This window comes from Limulus polyphemus, unplaced genomic scaffold, assembly GCF_000517525.1.
Source record: "Limulus polyphemus unplaced genomic scaffold, Limulus_polyphemus-2.1.2 Scaffold11, whole genome shotgun sequence".
Taxonomy (NCBI): Eukaryota; Metazoa; Arthropoda; class Merostomata; order Xiphosura; family Limulidae; genus Limulus; species Limulus polyphemus.
The window spans coordinates 1,161,889-1,168,784 of NW_013665621.1; the positions used below are offsets into that span (position 1 = coordinate 1,161,889).

The 6,896-nt window shown below is 35.5% G+C and overlaps 1 long non-coding RNA gene across 1 annotated transcript in view; it reads right to left on the bottom strand.

The window, feature by feature from the left end:
• Window positions 1-259: 259 nt before the first annotated feature.
• The window catches only part of LOC111085147, a 23,978-nt gene continuing 17,341 nt past the window's right edge, over window positions 260-6,896 (bottom strand). The window contains exons 2-3 of the long non-coding RNA XR_002609990.1: window positions 4,602-4,698; window positions 260-329 (exon numbers count right to left, since the gene is read on the bottom strand). This is a non-coding gene — a long non-coding RNA (uncharacterized LOC111085147). The remainder of the gene's footprint in view (window positions 330-4,601; window positions 4,699-6,896) is intronic.

Below are 6,896 nucleotides of genomic sequence, written 5' to 3' on the forward strand. Positions count from 1 at the left end.
CGAAGTAGCGGTAAAAAATTCAAAAACGGCAAAAAAAAGAAAACGTAAAACGCAAAATGCAAAACTGAAAATTTGTAAGTACCCCTGCGTAGACCTAATGAATCTCCATATTGATTTTGGTGAAGAGTTATCCACACCCCGCAAATTAGTTACATGTAAATACAACAGACAGTACTATTATATTTATATAGATACCCATTTTGTTTTTTTCGTAAATAATTTCCTGTGACGTTCGTTTTCCACACTTACCATTTTCTTTTGGTGGCTGGAGGTTGTCGTAGTCTAGTGGGTTGTCCGGTAAGATGTTATCAAATTCTAGAACTTCTTGCCTGTTAAGATAAACTGTTATCCTTTAAACGGCTGTGATTGAAACTTCACACTTTGTTATTTCAGTTAGCTTGTCAAGAGTCAGTATAAAACATAGACAAAAGTTTTCTAACACATTAAAATAAACACTTGCATAAAATAAAATAAACTGAAAACCATCAACACTAATAGGTTGCCCTTGTAATTAATTATGAATATCTTACTCATAACTATCAGTTGAACGACTTTTACGTATGTAGCAATTTATACTTTTTGGATAGAAATATCTTAAGGAATTTTTGTTGCAAACATATTTTTTTCAATTCTTGAAGTTATTGAAAGCAATGAAAAATTATTCATTATTTAGCTTCATTATGCTTATATGCCAGAATAGCTTATGATGTGCATTCAATTCATAGTAAAACGCACAACATTGTATCCAAAAGTGGCGCCAAGAGCACGTCCAATGGACCAGCAACACGTGGAAGAATATTCTTTTTACACACGAGTTTTATTCTACCCTGCATCCAGTTACTACGCTAAGACCCCTGCATCCAGTTACTACGCTTAGACTCGGATGGAGAGAATCTGGAACCACATTCGACCCATATTCATAGAGTGCTGTAAATAAATATGGTGGAAGTTGAAGTACTGTTCGAGCAGAAATAAGCGCTGGTGAACATTCCAACTTCTACATCTTGCGGAATAGCACCACTACTGTCACAAGTAATAGGGATCAAAGATTTGTGCTTCTTAATGTGTTGAAATTACCACAATAGTCAGTCTAATTGGTGATAATATCCATCCCTTCATGTTTAATTGATCGACACATTCCTTGAAAATTCGCACAATTCTACACAAGAGCTATTAAGATAAACACTCTCCTAATTTTGAACTGATAGACTAGAGTGAAGGCAGCTAGTCAAAAGGATCTAACGCCAAATCTTGGGCCACTCTAATTAACTAGTAACACTTTCTCTTATAACACATTTACGGCCCTAAGGGTTTTTTATTATAATTATTATTCTTTGCAAATGCATGCAAGCCACGGACCCTCAAGTTTTCAGTCAGATAACGCTAGACCATGCTCGATCCAAGAAAGAATGGCCGGAACGAAGTAGTATTCGTGTTCATCGTATGACTTCAGTCCCATTAAACAAGTTTGGGATGACACTAAAGAAAACCACTCTATTACACGAGTGGTTGGGGATATTTCAGAATGTTATAAACACTATGATTTTAAGCAAAAACCACCGGTGACAGTCTGACTTTGCTATTCGATGCTCAAATAATGAAGTCCAATGTCGTGAATTGGTTTGGTTTGAATTTCGCGCAAAGCTACACGAGGGTTATCTGCGCTAGCCGTCCCTAATTTAGTAGTGTAAGACTAGAGGGAAGGCAGTTAGTCACTACTCTTTACCAACGAATAGTGGGATTGACCGTCACATTATAACGCTCCCACGGTTGAAAGGGCGAGTATGTTTGGTGTGACGGGGATTCGAACCCGCGACCCTCAGATTGCCGTCGTGAATTGTAAAGATACAAAATCTTATTTACGAGATGTTTATTTATGAACGTATGTAGAGCGAATAGTTAATGACATTTTAAATCACACGATTGATCGCCAAATGTCTAGTTTGCATAAAATAGGTAGCTGAAGAGGGATCCGTGTTATTTATAAGAGTACACTTGCCTTGTCGTATCTATTACGTTGCACATTCCGATTATCCTTTAATTCTTCTCGGCAGCGCACACATCGTTATTTGCAGATGTAAAAAAAAAAACTCTAAAGAGAGAGACAATGGAATTCCATGCCTCCTCCATGCTAGCAGGGACAGTTCTAGTCTTAATGTCTTCTGATATCATCCTTTACAGAGTATAATAAAGACATACTGAAGTTGTACTGCTAGTCCTCTGAATCTAATATAAAGCTTATAAAGACATAGATGGACTCGTTATAAAGAATTGTGTAATCTTTATTGTGACCTTAATATTGTATTATCGAAAAAATATGAGCGTTATCAGAACTATAAATTGTAATAATCTCTAGCTAAGGATAGATTTATATGTAATTTTTCATATGTTATGATATCGTGGATTCTATCTTAGTATAACGGAGATTTGTTATAATGTTTTTAGTTTCCTATTTGATAAGAACAGATAGTTTGTAGTTTTCATCTACTAAAATTAAACAGTATATTAATCAAAGAAGGCACGTAAGCGAACAGAAACTGTTTATTTAAGAGTAAAGTTGTACACAGCATGGTTTGTTTGTTTGTTATAGATTCCGCGCAAAGCTACACGAGGGCTATCTGTGCTAGCCATCCCTACTTTAGCAGTGTAAGATTAGAGGGAAGTCAGCTAGTCATCACCACCCACCGCCAACTCTTGGGCTACTTTTTTACCAACGAATAGTGAGATTTACCGTCACATTATAACGCCCCCACGGGTGTGAAGGGGATTCGAACTCGCGACCCGCAGATTGCGAGTCGAGCGTCCTAACCACCTGGCCATGCCGGGCCCACACACAAAGCATGGATCGAACCCCGAACAGCCAATGATTTCTGGTGATTAAAATGTAATAGTAATAATTAAAACTATTTTTTTTGTTTCGAACAACTAGCCTGAGTTAAACCAGCGTCGAAAATTACACCCTTTAATGGCACAGATAATCTGTCTTTACTTTTATACTTTTTTCTTCACCATTTTATGAATGATACATCAATCTTGTAGAAAAGTAACCTGAAATATTATTTAACAATCGTCTATGTGTATATATGTGTGTGTGTGTATCCACAACTAGCATTGTGACGGATTTGTTATTATATATTTATTTTAGTATCAACGTTTGTTTAGATTAAATTTATATTTAGAAATATGCATAGCTTATAGTGTTAAATATGTGTTGCGAAACTCCCGCCTATTTTCTAAAGTTGTAGAAGATTCTCCAGTTTAAGAATCAACAATATATGTATGTACGTAAACGCTTGATGTAGCTTTGTATTGTTACGTAATCAGAATTTTCTAGAAACTTTCCACACGCCTTTAAGTATAACCAACGCGACGCGCCAAAAAAGAATTTATCTGAGGGCTGGGCATGACTCAATAGTTAGCGTGACTGTCAGCGTACCGTAAAGTCCACGGTTTGAGCCACTGAGACGCGGAACGGTTTAAGCTGTTAAACTCAATCTCACAATTCAGTTAAGAGTATCCGCGTGGACACGGTGTTCTATTGATTGGTTGTATTCTCTTCAGTGAGCAGTTGAAAAATAAGGACGACTGTGCCTTAATCGTGGGGTCTCTTGACCTGATCGTTTAGCACATGTGTTATAAGTTAAAGTTTATTTTGAAAAGACCAAAATGAAACAAGAAAGACGCTTTATTGATCTAATACCGAGTAAGAAAAGCACAACAAACAAAAATTTAAGAAATATACATATCTACACAATGCAATGGATGCGGGTTTAATATCTTTTTTCTAAATGAAATATATTAGAATACAAGTATTAGGGGTTTCCTGAGATTATGTAGTGAAGCTTTAGAAATCTCGGAAGCGTGGAATTACGTTTTTGTTAGCGGGAAAACGCTCTTACTTAATAGCCTGTTACGCTTTCTTCATTCCCCTTAACAAGAATTTAGTACGACCGTGGGAAGTATAAGTTCATCCACAGCTAGAGCAGTCTCCTTGTAAACTAAACTCTAACTATCAGAGTCTTACCCTAAAAATCTGACTTTGGTTGTATGCATAAGCAGAAGAGAGTCGTAATTATTGTTGAGAATCGAAACATCAAGTCTAAATATTCATGTTCACGTACTTAATGCAAATCATAAGAGCTAAGCTTATCGCTTCCTTGTACCAGATTCTTTTGTGGTTTGTAAAAGGACAAAAATAAATAGGGACGATTCTCCAGGGAAATTCATTTCCGTTCCGGTACCACTATAGTGCGCGTGAGCTCCCAAGAATTTCAATACTTTAATTGGTTTCTTACGTCTGTTACCAATCGCTTTCATAAACTCTACAATCTGTATACTTTATACTGCCTTTATAGGAATATGTATATGCTTGCTCTAAGGTAAGTTTCGTGTAATAGAGCCGTACAGTTTGTTTCAAAACAGAAGTAAAACATTTATATAGTTCGTCTAATAGATATACAGATATTTATATGTTTAGGTGAAACACTATAGCAGTTTTAGGTTACGAAATATTGTAACCTTTCTGAAACCGTATAGTGAGGCATTTTATAAGCACAAATAAGCAATGGAAAGTAGTACAAGGTAACCCTTGTTAAACCTACCTTGTTATTTTCACACAATAAATAAAGAAAAAGGTAGAAATCCGCACAAAAAGTGCATGCATCTTTCTTTTCTTTTTCCAAGAAACGTAGACGTAACCTGAAAAACGAGGATATTATAAATAGATAGGTAGACAAGCAAATAAACAGAAAGATATAAGCAGATACATAAATAGACGGGAACTTAATGGACAGACAGGCATACAATCAACTAGATAGATATGAAAATACTCAATATAACATTTTTTGAACTCAATAGCGATAGATGCATACAAACAATAATGTCACGTTTAAGATTTTTAGGTCTTAGTTATTAAATATATCGTAGTTTTTATGAAATTACCAAGTAATAGCCGAGATTAATGAAAGATCCGTACAGCGGGATGGACACTGTTTTTCAATGAACATCACATTCCTGGATTTTTCTCACTTTAAACACTACATTCTTAATCTAGTCCTTTAGATATTTTCAACAATTAAAAGAGTGTATAATAATTGTATTCCATTTCCAGCCACACTATGTTTGTCATATCCATTGCCGATGACAAATATAGTGTGGTTGGAATACTATAATCATAAATTTTTTCAGTCATCAAACTATTTCTTTTTTTAATTCAACCACACAGTTAAACATAGTTTAGTGTGTCTCTTTATATCTTTTATAAACATAATGATACCTACCGCAACGTGACTGATAAATCATCGTCACTTCTGTGCACAGAGTAGAATTTAATGCCACACAATACCAATCGTTTTATAAACAATCAATTCCTTACAATTGGATTCGACCTCTTTCAAAAAAAAATCTCTCACAAAACTTCTGAATATACATAAATGCAAAAACCGGGGGTCTAAGCCGTTCCAAGTTTTAAAAAGCAGTTTTGGTGTGTCTGAGTAATAAGAAAAAGTTGGTAGAAATTTGAAAAGGTGATTATTCGACACACGGATATTTCAATGTAGAATGTTAGAATGCTTATTATATTTACACAAAATGACATACTGTTTTTCCATTGTTTCTTTTTCTGCTTCCAAACACCTTTCAATCGACCTCCATTCTTTCATTTCTCGGCGAAATGACTTAACAATTAGTAGGGTTATACCTTGATCAAATATTCCTGGACACCTTTTCATGTTTTGTTTTTAAATTTAGGCCTTTATAAAGATTTTACGCGATCAAAAGTCAAACAACCTAAAAATAAATATTTTGGGCTCTTGTACGGTCATATTTATAGCAATCAAGATGAAAGTTGACACAAATATAAATTTTTGTGTGCCCAAGACACCGACATGCAAAAAAAGTTGGATTTGCTTATTTTAATTTTTTTAGGGAGTCAGAGTTCCCAAAAAGGAAGAATTTTGGAGTTTTTGGTCAATTACTCAACAGCATTTAGACCAATTTAAATGGGATTTGGTACAAAGATACTTTTCTACAGTTCCCACACTTTGACAAACAAAAATGGCAGACTTGCCCATTTTCGGTAATTATAGGGAGTCAAGATGCTGCAAAAAGCATATTTTAGGGTTTTTTTTGACAATGACTCTGCCGTATTTCGGCCAATTTACACGGAATTTGGTACAAAGATACTTTTTTTACAGCCTCCATATATATACACACACACAAATGTGGGATATACTCATTTTTGGTCATTTTAGGGAGTCAAAAGGTTAAATAAACCTTTAAGTTTAAGTGTTTTGGTCAATTTACGTGTAGCACAAATATACTCTTTGCAGGTCCCAAACATAAATATAGACAATATTGGAGTTTTATTGTCTTCTGCTCAATTTTTCAACATGGAAAGCACAATTGGGGTTTTCATGAACTATTCATGTGTCTGTCAATCAATTACACGAGATCTGATTAAAAAAAAACTTCTTGTACGTCCCAAGCAGTGATCTAGACAGTTTGCGATATTTCTGGTGTCAAAATTGGTCATGTTGGGATTGGGTGGCGGAGACATGTTACATTTGCCTTATGTTGGCCTTATTAATTTGTTTGTGCAAAAAGGGCTATTTGCTCATAACCGTCACTAATTTTGAGCTTCTAGACTAGAGGGAAGACAGCTAGCAAACAGCACTTAACGCCAACTCTTGCACTACTCTTAACTGACTTAGTGGGATTTTACCACAATTCTTTTAGCGCCCACGCTTCGAAAGTGTGGGGCACGTTTTTGTGGCAGAGGTACGTAAACAACGAACTATCAGATTCACAGCCCGGGCATGCTAACCACTAAACTACACCTATTTTTCGGCCTACTCAATTTTGGTTAGTATAGTCTGACCCAAAAGTGGGTCCTCCAG